General features: G+C 48.3%; 1 protein-coding gene across 4 annotated transcripts in view; it reads left to right on the top strand.

Moving 5' to 3' along the window:
• SPECC1 (sperm antigen with calponin homology and coiled-coil domains 1) overlaps window positions 1–16,337 on the top strand; it is a 256,463-nt gene that overhangs the window by 52,870 nt on the left and 187,256 nt on the right. The window lies entirely within an intron of this gene.

The following is a 16,337-nucleotide window of genomic DNA, read 5'->3' as shown; positions in this document are numbered from 1 at the left end:
AAACCCTGTGGAGAGAACTGCCTGCCTGACTGGTTCTTAGCCCCCAGAGGTTCTGGAACCTTCTCCCCTTGAAGATCAGCAGTTTGGAGTGTGCCCTACCATCTTGCAGAGGGACCGATAAGGTCCCCGTGCTCGATATCTGGGCCAAACACTATGCTTGTGAGGCGCAGATGGCAGAATTTCAAGGATATGACAAGGACAGAGGCTTTTCTGGGAAGTGACTTATTATATGGCTTCTGTTTGGACGGTCAGTATTTTGTCCTATCCCTCTGTCCCCCGTCAAGGGGCCCAAATGACTTTGAAATGTCTCTTCACCACTCTGTTTTCTGGAAATTAAGTTTGGGGTTTTTATTTCCTTTTCTCACTGAGCTAATTTCTCATTAGAACAAAACATTTAGCTCAGTCGTGTAGGAAGGCCACGGCTGAAGTTTCCTGGAGAACTGCGATCCCCCAGAACACAGGGCAGAGCCGCCGCTTCTGCTCTGGCGCAGGGACGCGGCCCGCGGGGCCTGCAGCTCGGCTCCACTGGGTGCTCTCTGCGGCCCCAGGTCACAGCCCGTCTCACTTCCTCTAATCTCCCTTCGCCAGGCGACTTTACGTGTAAGTGCTGGCTGTTCTTAGCAGGAGAAACCCACAGAAGTAGAGGAAGTCAGAAGTGACAATACTAAACTTGCAGTTGGAAAAAAACACACACTCTATGTGAAATATTTTTTCCCTTATTTCAATTTTCTTTTCAAATACCTTAGATTTTTTAATAATAAAAGTGGCATTTTTGAGTGCGTACTGGGTACTGGGTGCAGCAGGCGAGTCCTTCACGAGCATGACCTCATCCGATTCTCACAGTGGTCCCATGAGGCGGCCACAGTGTGGTCTTCTCTCACAGGTGAGGAAACTGTGGCAGAGAAGGGTGAGGTAACTGAACCAACGTCACCTTTGGTGGGTGGAGTGGTGCAGCTGAGATTAGAACTTGGGTCTTTTTACATCCAGAGTAAGTTTAGAAAGCAGAGAAAATAGTGACTCAATCCCATGCACTAAAACAACTTAAAATTACTATATTTCTTTTTACCCGAACAGCTAGATATTATAGCACAAGGCTTTTTATGTTACTGGTTTCACAATTATTTTTAAGAGTGTATAATGGCCTAGTAAGTGGTTGTTCTATAAATTACTAAACTATTCCTTCTTCTTGAAAATCGGGTTGCTTTTCTTTTTTCTTTTGCTTCTTTCTTGCAATTATGAATAATGCTTCAGTAACTATAATTCATATGTGAAGTATATGAAAGAATTCATATAATTTTTTCACGTGCTTGGATTATGTGTAGAATAGATTCTCAGACATGGGATCATTGGTTACAAGGTATATGAATGTTTTAATGGTCCTTGGTATATGTTGCTAAATTGCTTTCTATCAGCACTTTGAGAGTACTAGCTTAATGTTACCTATTCCGCCGACTGCTGTATCATTAAAAAAAGAACAGGTGAAACAGAAGCACTGTTTTGTGATTTTGCATTTCTTTTCATATAGTTAGACTGAGCATTTTTCACACATTTGTTTACAAGTTGTATGTTCTTTCTTGCTCGTTTATCTGTAAGAATCTTAATGCCTTTTTTATTTTTTGCTAACTTGTATTTGTTTTGTACAATCACAAGAGTGAGGTAAGCCCGGACGCATGGTTACCAGGGCAGCAGGGCCCCTCTGAGACAGCTCTCGGCACCCCTGGTGCTGCGGTAATGGGCCTTTGGTAATGAGGAGAGCCTTGAGCACCTGAAGGAAGCGGCCTAAGGAGCGGCCCCCTTGGGAGTCAGCAGAAGAGTTGGGGAGGGACTGATGCAGTAGATAAAGTAGATAAAGGATGAGATCCTAGGGTGAAGATTTGGGTTGTAAATGGAAGTCTTTACTGCGCCTGGGGCCTTGTGAACTTCTCTGGCCCTCACTGCCTACCAGGACCTGACCTTGGTCTCAGTGATGAGGTCTGAGCATCAGTAAAGGAAGGGTTTCCAGAGCCCAGGGGTCACTTGTGCTGCATAGGAGCCTTGACTGCTTGGGAGGAGCCCTAGCTCTGGGAATGCTGCAGCAGTTTTTGTGAATTGGCGTGAGCTGCTAGCAATTTGGGCATCTCCTTGGCCATCACCAGGGAGGGCTGGGCCCTCCTGATGGGCTCAGGGCAGTGAGGGGTGGTCGGCAAGGGCCTGCCTTGTGCTCCTGCTCCAACCTAGTGTCATGAGGCTCCCCCTGCCTTCATCCCTGCAGCCACAGGGCCTTTGATTCCCTCACACCAGCTTTCCCGCCTCCTGCCACAGGGCCTGTTTCTTTGCCTTGCTGTTCCCTGTACCTGCTGTTCTCTTCCTTTCCACCCAGCTAATGCCTGTGATCCTGGGACTGCCTTCTCTTCATGGAACCTTCTCAGGCTTTCTCCCATGACTTGATCCAACTTCCCTTAGCATAAGCTCTAATAGCATCATGCGACCCTCCTTAGGAGTTTTTCCCAGTTGAAATCTTGTGTTTCTGGGACTATATGATAGTCCCCTGCTCGGGATCACAAGCCCCAGGTGAGCAGGGGTCTTGTTTGCTCATCCCTGTATGCGGTGCCTCCACAGTGTCAGACGCAGTAGGTGTTCCACAGGTGAGCCAATGGATGAAGCAGCCCTCAGCTGTTTGCTCGTATGAAGGAGCGAATCCCCACGATTCCTTTTTGCGCCTGACTTTCCTATTCCCAGGGCAGTGAAGGGCGGGGGTGAAGGGGGAGCAGCAGGAGAGGCTGGAGCAGTGGGGGTGTGTGAGCAGATTGTAAATGTGAACCCTGATGGGAGGCTTGGATTTAATTGGATATGGGGGCCCACTGGAAGATTCTGAGCCAGGGAGTGACAGGATCTGACCTCTTTTAAGAGGAGCCCTGTGGGTAGGGGTGAGCCAAAGTTGGAAGAAGATCATGTGGATTAGCAGTGTAGCCTGACATAGAGCCAGTGGCAGATGGCCCTTCTGGTTGTCAGGATCCCATTATTTGTTTGTTGCTCTGGTCAATGCTCTAACTTTTCACAAAAGAGCCACAGCACAAGTCCTGAGTTTCTCACATCAAAATACACATAGAACTTTAAAATTAACAAGTGTGCGCTGCTTCCGTGGCTGTGTGCACCAGTCTAGGCCATGACTTCCAGCCCTTCCCCGAGGTGCCTGCCCGAGGATGCCTGGTCCTGCCAGCTGGCTGCTTCCTTAGTCACAGAAAATACTGAGTTGCCACCAGCCACACGAGGATGAGGCACTCTGACCTCAGAGTAAAGAATAAACTCCTTCACCTGGCTTTTGGGTCCACAGTCTGCTGCCACAGTGCTCACAGCTTTCCACAGTGCTCACCCGTGGCTGCCAAACCAACCACAGCCGCGCACCCCCGTAATCACCCTGCCTTCGGCCTGCTGCTCTCTGGAACGCCCTTTCTTCCTGTGTCCACCTGTCACTCCTCCATCCTTCTGAGCTGCAGGAGTTTGCTGGGGCTGCCATAACAGAGTACCACAGACCACGTGGCTTAACCTATGGAAGTTTATTTTCTCACAGTCTGGAGGCTGAAAGTCCAAGATCCAGGTGCCAGCAGTGTTGATTCCCTCTGAGGCCCCCTCCTTGGCTTGCAGAGGGCTCTTCTCCCTGTGTCCTCATATGGTCTTTCCTCTGTCTGTCACCCAGTCTCCTCTTCTCATGACACCAGTCATTGGATTAGTGCCCACACTGATGACGTCATTTTATCTCACCTCTTTATAGGCCCCGTCTCCAAATACAGACACATTCTGAGGTCCTGGGCTTAGGGCTTCAACATGAATTGGGGCGGGGGGCACAGTTCAGCCCGTAACAAGACTCGAGCTCAAATACCACAGTATCCTCAAGCATCTCCCTGTTCATGTGCATCAGAGCCCTTTAGTGTCCTTCGGTATTCATTTACTCATTCCTCTGAAATACCCAGAGACACTTACTGAGCACCTTGTGTGTGTTGGGGATCCACTTGATGCCTGACATTCAGAGGCAAAAAATATGGTGCCCACCCTGGATGCTCAGGTGAGAGACAGATCAGTTACAGCAACTACAACGCAGCGTTCCAGATGCCAGCGTCAGGAGCAGGGCCTCCAGCCCGGTGCGGTGCGGGGTCAGAGCGGGCAGAAAGCTCCCTGCGTCAGGGAGGCTTCAGCTCCGCCCGACGGGCAAATGGGAGTTAACAGGCTGGGGAGTAGGAAGGACGTGCGGCAGAGGGATGCCATGTGTGAAGGCTGGAGTTGCGAGGGATCTTGGTGCTTGTGGGGAGACCGGCGTGGGAGCAGGGCTCTGCAGTGAGGCTGCATGGGGGCGGGGGCGGGGCAAGGTCATGAGAAGCCTGGTGCATGGAATTTGGTCTTCATCCTAAAAAGGCTGGTGGTGGTGGGAGGTTTTAAGCAGGGGGGCACATGAATGGGTATGTGTTTTAGAAACCTTACTAGCAGAGTGGTGGCGGCCAGGGACTATGGTCCTGACCCTAGGTAGGGAAACCAGAGGTAATTCTGATCTGAGTGTGATGTGAAGCACTGGGAATAAAGAGCAGAAGAAGATCTGGGAAGGATTTTGGAATCAGGGTGGGTGAAGGACAGTGGCAGGATCACCATTAGGTTCCCAGATGCTGAGTCTCAGCGAATGCCCCATTTCGAGTGTGATTCATTGACTTTTGCTAAATGTATATACCCAGGAACCACTGCTACAATCAAGACATTGAGCATTTTCATCACCCCAAAAAGGTCCCCCTGCATCCCTTTACAGAAAGTCCCTTTCCCAGCCCCTCCACCCCTTGGCCCCAGGCAGACACTGATCACTTTCTGTAACTGTTATTTTTGCCTGTCCTAGAATTTCAGAGCAATGGAACCATATACTATGTAGTATTTTGCCACGTGTGGATATATTAAAATTTGATGATCTATTTATGTGTGTGCGTGCACACGCGTGCACTCACGCGTGTATGCATCAGCCGAATCTTCCGCCTTGTGGCCATTTAGGAAAGTCAATCCCAAGCTTGGCTGCTCAGAGTCACCCTGGAAGCTTATTAAATATTTGGAAGCAGGCTGATGGACTGAATCAGGATTCTAGGGAGTGAGCCCCAGAAAGGTGTGTTTTTAATCAGCCTTGCAGGTAATTTTGATCAGCCAGCTGGAAAGCCACTTCTCTAAGTGACCACAGTGCGAACAGTAGTGGTGGAGTGGTGCTCTTTCTTGTCCTGCTTGCTTATCACTAAGAGGCATCTAGTCCAAACTCCTGGGTGACGTAATTCTTTCTGAGTGCTGACCACACAGCTACCTGCCACCACTCCCCTCGCCACTTACTTTTTCATTACTTCACACACACAAAATTCCCAAGCACTCACCGATCTAGATGCTGTGCATAAATGCCAAGTGAATCAGATTTGGTGTTTACAGTGAATTGGAGAGACGTGATATTAACATACACAACCATACAAGAAAATGCAATAAATGTAAGCGACACTGATGAAATGCTTGGAATTTAGAGACACCACACAGTTGCCAGCTTTTTGTGGATGTGGGGAGGTGGTACTCAGGTAAGGTTACAGGAAAGAAGTAACATTTGATCTGGAACCTGAGGGTGGGTGAGATGTGTGCACACGAGGAGTGAGTGTGGGAAAGGCAGGCCCGGCAGAGGGAACAGGGGCAGACAGAGAGGGAGGGAGGGGAAAGCCCTGTGCTGCGGGGGCCATGGAAGCCCAGCTCAACTGGAGCCTGGAGACCATCAAGGGGGAGAGAGGATGGGGTTGGAAAGCCGGGCACAGGCTAGAGGCCGCCACCACCTTCACGGTTTAGAACAGCTGTCACCCCTCCAGCTCCTTCATAATTGTTTATAGTCAGCCCCTCCGGTGTATATTTTCCACCACCAAGACATCAGTTCTGACACTGTCTACCGGGAGATAGCGTCAGATCCCACAGGTTAAGGTCTTCATCTCATAAAAGTATCCCCACTTTAGACACCAATTGTAAGCCCAGGTCATTACCTGTGCTGACCAACTGGCTAGAGATTTGCTCCCACCACCTCCTCTTCAGGTTATGAATTTGCTACTTAGAGAAACATTTACTTACGTTTACCAGTTTATTATAAAGGATACAGATGAACAGTGGATGGTGAGGTACATAGAGAGAGGTCTGGCAGGGTCCTGAGTGCTGGGGCTCCTGTCCCCAAGGAACTGAGGTGTGCCCAGAGGCTGACAGAAACTGGTAATTCAAGATTTTTTACAGACTTTCCCTTCCCAGAGGTCAGTTTGTGGGGCTGACAGTTCCAACCCTCTGCTCACTTGCCCTCCCTGGTGACCATTCCCATCCAGAGGCTCTCTAGGGGCCCTACCCTAAGTCACTCATTAGCGTAAACTCAGGTGTGCTCCAAATGGGCTCCTTATGAATGACAAAAGACACTCCTATCACTCAGGAGATTCCAAGGGTTTTAGAAGCTCTGCACCAGGAACCAAATACATTTCTTGTTATACCACAGCTTCTCCTCCTACGCTCAGGCCCTGGTAACCGCTGGTCTGTTTTCTCTCCCTACAGTGTTGCCTTTTCCAGAACGTTACATAAATGGAATCATATAGCAGGTGGCCTTTTGAATTAGGCTGCTTTCACTTAGCATAATGTGTTTAAAATTCATCTATTTATTGCATGTACCAGTAGTTCATTGTTTTTTATGGAAATACTAAGAACTTTTGGACAAAAAGGGGCCACATACAAAACCTGACAAGCTCAGGGAAGGCCTGCGTGGTGGCCTTACAAACTCAGAGACCTAAAGTAGCCACAAAGGATGGTCTGAAATTAAAACTTTTAAAACTAAGAGCAGTTTATGATGGGTAGTCATGTCCTAGGCAGGTATCTTCCCTGACAAAAGCCAATTTTTACCTTAACTAAGCCTGTCTATTGTCTTTTTGCATCTGTGATAACATATCTTTGGTATGTCAGGGTAATTTTCCTTTTTCCGGACCCCTCAAAGCACAGGCACTGCTCTTCTGCAGAGACCACAAGTCCCCTCATTGTTATTGAGGTAATTGTTGACTGTTAACTCTCCTGCACCCACCCGTGTGAAAGAAGTACGTGTCTGTCATTTTAATTTTCATCCAATCCCAGCGGTTTCCCTGCTTCGCTTTCTCCCTCCTCCCTAGTGTGTCACTGGTGGGTTTCATGTAGCCACTTACGTCTCCTCTTTTGACTGTAGCGTGTTAAATAAGGTGCAAACCTGCCATTCTCCGGAGCAAAATCGTTGAGATTTTACTTCCCACATTTATCGAGAGTTTGGCTCAAATAAACTCACAAAAATTCTTCACAGGTTTGAATGTTTCTTGCTCTGGCAGACTACTTCATTGTATAGACACACCAGTTTTTTATCCACTTACTGTTGAAGGAGAGTGAGGTTGTTTCCAGTTTTGGCAGTTATGAACCAATGTCATGGACATTCACACTGCAGATGTGTATGTGAACACAAATTTTCATTTCTCTTGGATGCATCCTGAGGAGTGGGATTACTGGATTATATGATAAATGCATGTTTAATTTTACAAGAAACTGCTGTACTGTTTTGCTGTATAAAAAAAAGCAGCCACACCCTTTCAAATTTCTGCTCGTGGTGAGTGAGGGCTCTGGCTGCTCCACACCCTTGCCAACACCTTTCTTTTCTTTTAGCCATTTTAATAAGTGTATAGTAATATCTCCTTGTAGCTTCCATTTGCATTTACTTAATGACTAATGCCGCTGAGCATCTTTCCACGTGTTTGCTTGCCATCCAGATATCTCCTCTGGCGAAGCGTTTGTTTCAATCGGGCCGTTTTTACCGAGCGGTGTGCTCTCTCAGTACTGGGTCTGCGAGTTCTTTATAAATTCAGGACCCAAGTCCATTCTCAGTGCTGTGCTTTGCAGCTGCTTCCTTTCTAGTCCATGGCTGTCTTCATTTTCGTGACAATGTCTTTTGAAAAGCAGAAGTTTTAAATTTTGATGAAGTCTAATTTAGCACCTTTTTAAAAGTGTACTTTACGGAGCATGCTTTTGGTGTTGTGTCTAAGCAATCTCTGTCTAACTTAAGGTCATGAAGATTTTTCTCCTGTTTTCTTTTAGCAATTTTCTAGTTTTATTTAGATTTCACTTTTAGGTTTATGATCCATCTTTAACATTATTATGGACCAGACTCTGGGCCCAGAGCTGTGGGACCGCAGAGGAAGGAGACAGTAATGCTTTGCTCTAGGACCGTCTGGGCTGGGGACCTGGGTGGGAGAAAAGTCAATAGAATGTTTGGGGGCTGTAAAGGGTGCTGTGGACACTTGTAATGGTGGAGAAGCTGGACTGTTCCCTGGACAAGGGGGCCAGGAACTGGACATGAGTGGCCGTGGGGAGGCCTAGAGACCAGAGGGAAGAGCAGCTGCCAGTTGTTTGCTGAGCTGGAGTTAGAGTGCAAGGTGCCCCGGGGAGCGGCAGTGGGTGAAGCATGTGGTGCGCTTACCCTGCAACAAAGAGGAGGTGGGGGTGGCTCTATGCATAGCTCATGCTGTTCTCTGAGGGCAGGGGACTGTCTTTCTTCACTGGAAGTGAGTCAGGCAAGTCTGTTATGAAGAGCCCTCTTCAGGGGGCAGCCACGGTGCTGTTCCTGCTTGTCTCCCACTCCCACCCTGTGGATGGCAGATCAGAGCTGGTGCTCTGCTGCTGTTCCTTGTGGGTTTACTTCCGAGGACCACACAACAAACATGTAATGACAAGGTCATCCCAGAAGCAGCCTGCAGCATTATTCCCTGGGTTTGTGGCGTGCATTGTGTGTGTGTGTATTGCTATTGTATATATTTAAAGCACAATAGTAGATGCATTTTATGCTGGGGAAAGATTAAAGATAAATTAACCCTGAAAAGCACAGCAGTTACTTTCATTAGCCGGCTGGCACTGAATAGCTAAAGCCTGTGTGTTAAGAAAGAATATTTCAGGAATGCAAAACACAAAAGAAATCAGCTGCATCCAGTGATTAACTAACCCCGGTAACAGTAAGGAGCCCAGAGCAGTGGCAGACTCTGGCAGCCTGTGCAAAGGGGCGGGCTCTGCCCATTACCCAGGGGGTTCATCCTCCACAACTCTGGGGCAAGCAGGGGGACAACACAGGCCTGGCTTTAGGTCTCTGTACCCTCTGTGACTGCAGAAGCTTTAGGAGAGTTCTGTCTTCCCCTCACTTCTTTCTGGTGATTCCAGGAGCCAACACAGACTATTAACAGGCTCAACTGCTATGTGGCCTCTGCCCTCTGTCCCTCCCCTTTCTCCAGCAGGGCACTTTCCAGGATGGCTGTCACTGCACCCAAGCCCTTGCTGCTCACCACCCTGCAGATACCTCTCCACTGATCCTGTGGCCATAGGTGGGAGCCTTGCCCCTGCACACTGCTACTTCTCCACCACCACGGCCCCCCCCACCCCCCACACCATTGTTTCTTTGTAACTGGGACAGGCCAGAGAGCCAGGTCTCTGGTACATCCCCAAAGACACAACGGATACACAACGGGAGACCTTAGAATTTCTTGAGGAAAGAGCTCTTTCAGTGTTATCTTGACCTAGTTCCTGACTGCCTCCCTCATCCCCTACAGTGAGAACTCTCCCAGGAGGCTCCTCAATTCCTCAGACAGACGGACAGATGGACTGCCAGGGCCCTCCCCAGCTGGCCTCCCAAGATACCTGGGCTGCAGTGCTCAGGGTGGTTGGGCTCCAGTTGAGGCCCTGCTGCTCCGAGCCCTTCAAGCTTCATGACTCAGGCCTGCCTTTTCTGATGACTGTCGTCATTGTAGACACTGCTCTTCCTCCTGGCGCTGTGCTCCGTGAGTCTGTCACACACCACAGGCCTCTGAAGGTAGCATGTCAAGCAGCAGACCGCCGGCTTTGAGCAAAAGCAAGAACTAGAGAAGAGCCAAAGTCCAGTCTTTTTTTAATCCTTACCTGAGGATATTTTTCCCATTGCTTTTCAGAGAGAGTGGGGGGAGAGAGCGAGAGAGAGAGAGAGAGAAATATATGAGAGAGAGACATCAATTGGTTGGCCCCTTCAGGCACCCTGATCGGGGTCGGGGATCAAGCCTACAACTGAGGTATGCGCCCTTGACCGGGATCAAACTGGAGACCCTACAGTCTGCAGGCCAACGCTCTAACCACTGAGCAAAACCAGCCAGAGCTACAGTCCAGTCTTGATTTTCCCCATATATAAATTATATATTTCACCAAGGTCAACATTTGCTTTAATTACTAACTGGGTTGTTTCTAACCCCGCCCCCCACCACACACACAGGCTGTCAGAAACCAGTCCAGGCAGCCTGGCATTCGTCAGGTGACACCTCCCACCCCCATCCTTCAAGATGCAGATAAGTGGTGCGAATAAGGAGGGATGGGCACACATTTTCCAGGGGGAAGAGAAATTGAGTAATCATGATTAAACTATTGAGGGGGAAAGAACCATTTGAGGAAGTCCCATCCCGTGATGCACCCACACCATGCTGGTGATGGACTGTGAGGGTGTGGAGAGTTCACATCAGTGCTCTCGCCTCTGAATTGGAAGCGGGGGTGTGGGTGGGATTCTTTCCCCACAATTTTTAAAAAATATATCTTTATTGATTTCAGAGAGAGGAAGGGAGAGGAGGAGAGAGATAGAAGCATCAATGATGAGAGAGTCATTGATTGGCCGTCTCCTGCACGCCCCCAACTGGGGATCGAGCCTGCAACCCAGGCATGTGCCCTGACCGAGAATCAAACTGCAGAATCTCCTGGATCCTAGGTCAGTGCTCAACTGCTGAGCCACGCTGCCGGGCTCCCTACAATTCTTGAATTGTTGAGCCACTTTCTCTGCAAGGGGCCTTGTGAGATGACCCCCTGTGGTTTTCCTTGGGGAGTCGCATTTGCAGTGTGCGTTGTGCAGCATGGGGGCATGTGGCACTCTGAGGCCGCCTCCCTGAGTCTGCAGAGCTGCTGCTCTGTCTTGCTTGTATTTTCCTTTGGCCAGAAGCCAATATGGCTAAAGTAAAGTGAGCAAAGAGGTGCCAGTGGGTGTGGTAAGGGGAACTGCATCTGTACCTGGGGACTGGAGCTCTCCTCACCGGGGTCCCTTTCTGCATCTTGTGCAGCAGTGCTGGGGGAGGGGGTTTGTCCCCTCCCTCCTGGGCTTCGGTAGTGCAAGTGCCCGGAAATGTGCTGGTGGGGGCAAGGGGCTTGCTGGGTGGGTGGGGCAGCCCTGCTGGTCTTGCATTGTTCCTGAAGGAAGCAGAACATCGTGAGTCAGAGCTGGCTGCCTGCCGCACTGGGAGCTGTGCCGCCCACGTCGGAGGGCTTTGCCCCGTGTCCCACTTCACTGAGGGGCACCAGTCAGGATGAAGGGTGAGGTACTTAGATTAGATGTTTTAAATTATTGGGCTCTTAAATCTATGGCTACCATTGGCTACCACTTTTTAAAGCATCTAACATAAATTTAGTTAGTAGTATGTTTCAATTAAGACGTCTGAAATCTTAAACCATAGAAATATAAAGTAGTATTTACTACTGTAAAACAAGGATGCATATAAAAAATCTCAAAAGGCATCCTTCAGGCATAAGCTCAGGAAATGGGATGAAGCAGGTGGTTTTAGAGATCTGGTGTTGAAGTGTTTCAGGAAACTCGTTCTCAAGCATTTTATAAGTAAATGAGGTTAATTCTTATAATGCTGATGTTATGTATCAACATGCATCTTATTTGCATGTTGATACATAAACATGCAAAATAATAAAGGTAATAAAGCTGGAGGCTCTGTGTTATATCAGTGGGGTTCTCAGCCTGAAAGCAGTTTGGGATTTTTTTTTTTTTTTGCAGTTGTTTAGTGACATTTATAAGCCTTACAGGAAAGGGACTGTCATTGCTTTATAGTTGAATTTTGTAGTCACCCCTTCAGCACCTATTTAGTAAGTGCCTTCCATCTGCAGGGCCCCATGCTGGGAGTTACATGATCTGATTTGTGTTTTAAAATATTATTAACCATTAAAAAATTTTAAATTGTGGTAAAAAATACATACAACATGAAATTTACTGTATTAGCCATTTATCTGATTTGTGTTTTTAAAAGACCCCTCTGACCGCTGAGAGGGTGTTAACTACAGTGGGCAAGACGAGGCAGGAGCAGAGGCTGACTGTCCGGATGCTGAGCTCCAGGTGCGGGGCTAGGGTGGCTCTGCCAGGAGCACGGAGGCTGTGGATGGAGATGTGTCAGAAGAGAGCTGCTGAATTTCCTGGAGGTTTAGAGGAGAGTTATCAGAAAGCCCTGTAAGAAAGTTGTTACTGGCGTGAGCCTCAAAGAAGGGGTAGAACATCCGCCGGAGGAGGTCTCAGAGGAGGGTCCTGGGGCCCCAAGATGAGGCTGAGTGCAGAACAATCGGTTTGGCCGCACTGTGGGGCAGGCGGTGAGCATGGCGCGGGCAAGGTCAGCTGGGCGGCCCTTCACTTGGAGCGAGAGGAGCAGTGGCCCAGGCTTGGGTGCTTGCCTGCAGGGAGTCCCTGGGAGGGAGTCAGCATACTCCTGGCGCTGGTTGTCACTGATCCTCAAGTAAGATGACTACTTCATGGGGCAGTCTGGGACACCAGAAAATCATGTCTGGAAATTGCTGAACCTCGTGCCTGGCATGTAGCTTAAAATAAGCTAAAATTAGGGGTTTTGAGCAGGGAGTGACCAATCCTAGCTGAACTTGGAAGTCTGTCAGGCACTGGGGGAGGCATGAGCTTCAGGAGGGACTTCTAAAGGGGGAAAGCGACAGCCGCCTCCCAGGTCTTTGCTGGAGAGAAAGGCTGGGCTCTCACAGGACACACTGCAGAGTCTGAGCTCCTAGTCCAGGCAGCACCGAGTTTGAGAAACAAGGGCCTCAGGGGCACCTCTGAGGTTTCGAGTCTGGGAGAGGGAGACAAAGGCGGCGCTGAGAATGGAAATGGGAAGTCAGGGGTGAAGGTGGTTATTGAGGGTCTGTGCTCAGAACAGGGGCAAATGCCCGGATGCTGCCCCCTAAGGAAGGGCTCAGGCCAGTAGGTATGTCAACAGACAAGTCTAGGCCCCTTCTGAGGCCCTCCTAGACAGGGGGACGTTTCTAGATAGGGAAACTCTTGCGCCCCTTGGGAGGAAGTGTTGGAGTTAGCCAGGCCCATGTGGTGGGGCCAGCATCCTAAGCTTTCTCCTCTTGGGCTCCCCCCCCCCCAGCATCAGTGGGCTGCCCTGTGAGCCAGTGAACAGCAGCTTGAGGGTGGGGATGATGAATGTGAGCATTTCTTTCCCTGGCTCCCTTCCAGTCGCGTCTCCGTGAGTCTATTGCCTTTCTCAACCCACTGAAGCCACAGCTTCCGTGTGGGTCCAGCTCTCTCTGGGTTTTACCTGCTTCCTCCCCTGGCCCCTGAAGGCCTAGGGGTGATAGTGGTCCCAACCCTGGGGCTCTGCACCTTCCAGAGTTGGTCCTCCAAACCCTGCCCACACCCTTGTAAGTGGTCCCTTTCTGAGCTCTGTTTCACAGCTAATGTCCCAGACAGAGGCAGGGGCATGTACAGGGGCCCTGAACTGGCTCTGAATATACAGCTCAAGATGCTTCTGCCGAAATAGATAAAGTCTCTAGTTCCTCCTACACTATGGTTTTTGTTTTGTTTTGTTTTTTTTCATCATATATTTAAAGTGATAAGATGGTAAACAGTATAAAGTTTGCCATCTTAAACATTTTAAGTGTACAATCCAGTGTCATTAAGCATGTTCACATTGACCGATGGTCACCACCATCCATCTCCACAGAACTTTTTTCATCGTACAAAACTGAAATTCTGTGCCTATTAAATTTATTTAATTATTAAATGATAATTTATAAAATATTTAACTCCCAGATTATCCTCCCCCAGTCCCTGGCAACCACCACCCTGTTTTCTGTCTCCATGAACCTGGCCGCTTTAGGTACCTCATACGAGTGGTCAGATAGTACTCGTCTCTTTATGACCGGGTGATTCCCACTTACCGTAGTGTCCTCAAGGTCAGTCCGTGTTGTGACATATCAGAATGTCCTTCCTTTTTAAGGCTGAATAGTATTCCACTGGCTGGTACTCACCGTTTTGTTCATCAGCCACCCGGCAGTGTACACTTTGGTCACTTCACTCCGTGGCTGTTGTGAATGAGGAGCCTGAGCATATAAGTACCTCTTCGAGACCCAGCTTTCAGTTATTTGGGAATGTACCCAGAGGTGGAATTGCTGGGTCATATGGGAATTTGAGTTTTGATATTTTGAGGAACTTTTTCATACTGTTGATTACATCCTTTGATGCACAGAAGTTTTTAATTTTGATGTAGTCTGATTTATCTGTTTTTTGTTGTTGTTGCCTGTGGGTTTGGTATCATATCTAAGAATTCATTGCCAAATCCAATGTCACAAAGCTTTTCCCTCTTGTTTTCATCCAAGAATTATATAGTTTTAGCTCTTACATCTGAGTCTTTGATCCACTTTGAGTTAATTTCTGTCCATGGTATAAGGTAAGGGTCCGGCTTTATTCTTTTGTATGTAGATGTCCAGTTTTCTTAGCACCGTTTGTTGAAAAGACCGCCCTTCCCCACTGAATGGTCTTGGCACTGCACTGAAGTTTTTATTCTCAGTTACTCTTCAGTAGATCTTTTAAAACTGTTTCTATAGAAAAAGCTCTTGAAGTGTTTTATTTCCATCTTGTTTTCTACTGCCTTGGCTCATTCACTTTTAATTCTTTGATGTGAAGCCACCATGTAGGTAAGGCAGTAACTGCTGATTAGAGGCCACCCTGCTCTGTGGGCTGAGCCGTGGAGACAGAAGGATTGCCCAGGGCAGTGATTCTGAGCTGCTGGTCCCAATATAGCTCCCAGATCAGAGCCTCTCCCTAGGGCTGCAATTCATAGTTCGTGACCTGACTCCTCCTCTGTTTCTATTCCAGATTACACCGTTTGTTATGGATCTCTGCTTTGTTGAAGTGTTTCGTAGTTTCTGCATGTTATTTCATTTTAAAAGCTTGCTTACAGGCTTGAGATGGTGTGGCTAGTGGTGTACCAGTGTTCTTTTTCATTTTGTTCTTGTTTTATTACTTTTTGGTTCTTGTTTTCTTTAAATAACTTATGCCGATGGGCTAAATGAGTTTTAGTCTGCCATTTTCCTTCTCATGCTGTGTGGAAGGCTGTCCTTATGAACCGAGGAGGAATCCAAGGCTGATGGGGAGGATTTTTCATCTCAAGCCCACAGGAAATAATAAGCTTTGAAATGTTTCCGGTGGCCTCCAGCTGAAGTCTGGGATTCCCTTGGCAGCTCTCAAGCCAGATTTTCAGTGTTGGGTGAAACGAACCAGGTGCGGGTCTGAGAACCAGGGACCCAGGATTCTCCTTCTGCCTCTGGAAAAGTTTCTCACCACAGCTGCTGACCCTCCAGGCCACATGCTTGTTTGTTGTGGGGCTGGCTGCCCTTTGGGTCCAAGGATGTCTGGCAACAGCATCTCTGACTCCACCCAGTAGCAGCCCTCAAGTTGTAACAACCAAAACATCTCCACACATTGGCAGACGTCCCCCCAGGGCAGAATTGGTCACCCAGCCACCCAGGTTAGAACCACTACTTTGAAGAGGCCTAGAGCACTGGGCACACGTTCTAAAAGGCTCTAGCTAGAGATTTTCCACATGTTGCTCACTTAACATTCCGTTTCCTGCCGAGTCCCCTGGTAGTTGAGCTATGTGAGCATTCTCACTCTGTTAGTTCTCTGACTTGAATGCTTTAGCTTTCCACTTCCTGGCGCTTATTGTACTGCAGTAGAGACCTCAGTGCCCTCTCCCAGTCCCAGGGACTCATTATTCCGTGATGGGCCAGAAGGTTTCCCAGTAGCCTTTCTGTTTTCTTGCCTTAAAATGGTCATAAATCCAAGGCCCCAAAGCAACCCACCCAACACAGGCTCTGAAGGCAGCGATTAAGCCTCAGAGGAACCTGTTCCAGGCAGCAGGAGGCTTATCCACGGGCTCCGACTCTCTCTGGTGCCAAACGCCTCATGTGTTCCCAAAATAGCTGTTCCCTCTCCCCTCCTTCCCTCCTCTCTCCTTTGTTTTCTGCTTTATGCCATGCAATTTATGAGTTACAGTTTAAATGTAAGTCTTACACTATTCAGGAGAGGAAAGAAGCTTGGTAAGAAAATATTTGAAAATTTTAAAGGAAACACTCCTGGAAAAACCCTTGCTTGCCCTGCCCCTATGGGGTTTTGTTCCTAGATTTCACTGTAACTCCTTGATCAATTCAGTCCTTTGAGGTGGTTTAGGAGGGTTTTCAGAAGCCAGAGAATTAAACATTGAAACTTTTCTTTT

Source organism: Miniopterus schreibersii (assembly GCF_964146895.1).
Source record: "Miniopterus schreibersii genome assembly, chromosome: 16".
In the NCBI taxonomy this organism is placed as follows: Eukaryota; Metazoa; Chordata; class Mammalia; order Chiroptera; family Miniopteridae; genus Miniopterus; species Miniopterus schreibersii.
The sequence above is the reverse complement of the archived record's forward strand: the minus strand, read 5'-3'. Positions and strand labels throughout refer to the sequence as shown.